This window comes from Marmota marmota, unplaced genomic scaffold (assembly GCF_001458135.2).
Source record: "Marmota marmota marmota unplaced genomic scaffold, marMar, whole genome shotgun sequence".
Classification (NCBI taxonomy): domain Eukaryota; kingdom Metazoa; phylum Chordata; class Mammalia; order Rodentia; family Sciuridae; genus Marmota; species Marmota marmota.
In genome coordinates, this window is record NW_025999899.1 from 352,833 (window position 1) to 354,046 (window position 1,214).

Sequence of the window (1,214 nt, forward strand, 5' to 3'; positions counted from 1 at the left end):
GAGATGGTGAGCATTTTTTCATGTACTTGTTGATTGATTGTATATCCTCCTCTAAGAAGTGTCTGTTCAGATCCTTGGCCCATTTGTTGATTGGATTATTTGTTTTCTTATTGTTTAATTTTTTGAGTTCTTTGTATACTCTGGATATTAGGGCTCTATATAAAGTGTGAGGAGTAAAAATTGTTCCCAGGATGTAGGCTCCCTATTTAACTCTCATTGTTTCTCTTGCTGAGAAAAAATTCTTTAGTTTGAGTAAGTCCCATTTGTTGATTCTTGTTTTTAACTCTTGTGCTATGGGTGTCCTATTAAGGAATTTGGAGCCCGACCCCACAATATGTAGATTGGAACCAACTTTTTCTTCTATCAGACGCAGAGTCTCTGTTTTGATATCAAGCTCCTTGATCCATTTTGATTTAACTTTTGTGCATGGTGAGAGAAAGGGATTCAGATTCATTTTGTTGCATATGGATTTCCAGTTTTCCCAGCACCATTTGTTGAAGACGCTCTCCTTTCTCCATTGCATGCTTTTAGCCCCTTTGTCAAATATAAGATAATTGTAATTTTGTGGATTGGTCTCTGTGTCCTCTATTCTGTACCATTGGTCCACCTGCCTGTTTTGGTACCAGTACCCTGCTGTTTTTATTACTATTGCTCTGTAGTATAGTTTGAATCTGGTATCGCTATACCGCCTGAATCACTCTTCCTGCTTAGAATTGCTTTTGCTATTCTGGGTCTTTTATTTTTCCATATGAATTTCATGATTGCTTTATTTATTTCTACAAGAAATGCCATTGGGATTTCGATTGGCATTGCATTAAACCTATAGAGAATTTTGGTAATGTCACCTTTTTGATAATGTTAGTTCTGCCTATCCATGAACAGGGTATATTTTTCCATCTTCTAAGATCTTCTTCTACTTCTCTCTTTAGGGTTCTGTAGTTTTCATTGTATAAATCTTTTACCTCTTTTGTTAGGTTAATTCCCAAGTATTTTATTTTTTTTGAGGATATTGTGAATGGGGTGGTTTTCCTCATTTCCATTTCAGAAGATTTGTCGCTGATATACAGGAATGCCTTGGATTTATGCATGTTGATTTTATATCCTGACACTTTGCTGAATTCATTTATTAGCTCTAGTAGTTTCTTTGTAGACCCTTTTGGGTCTGCTAGGCATAAGATCATGTCATCCGCAAATAGTGATAATTTAAGTTCTTC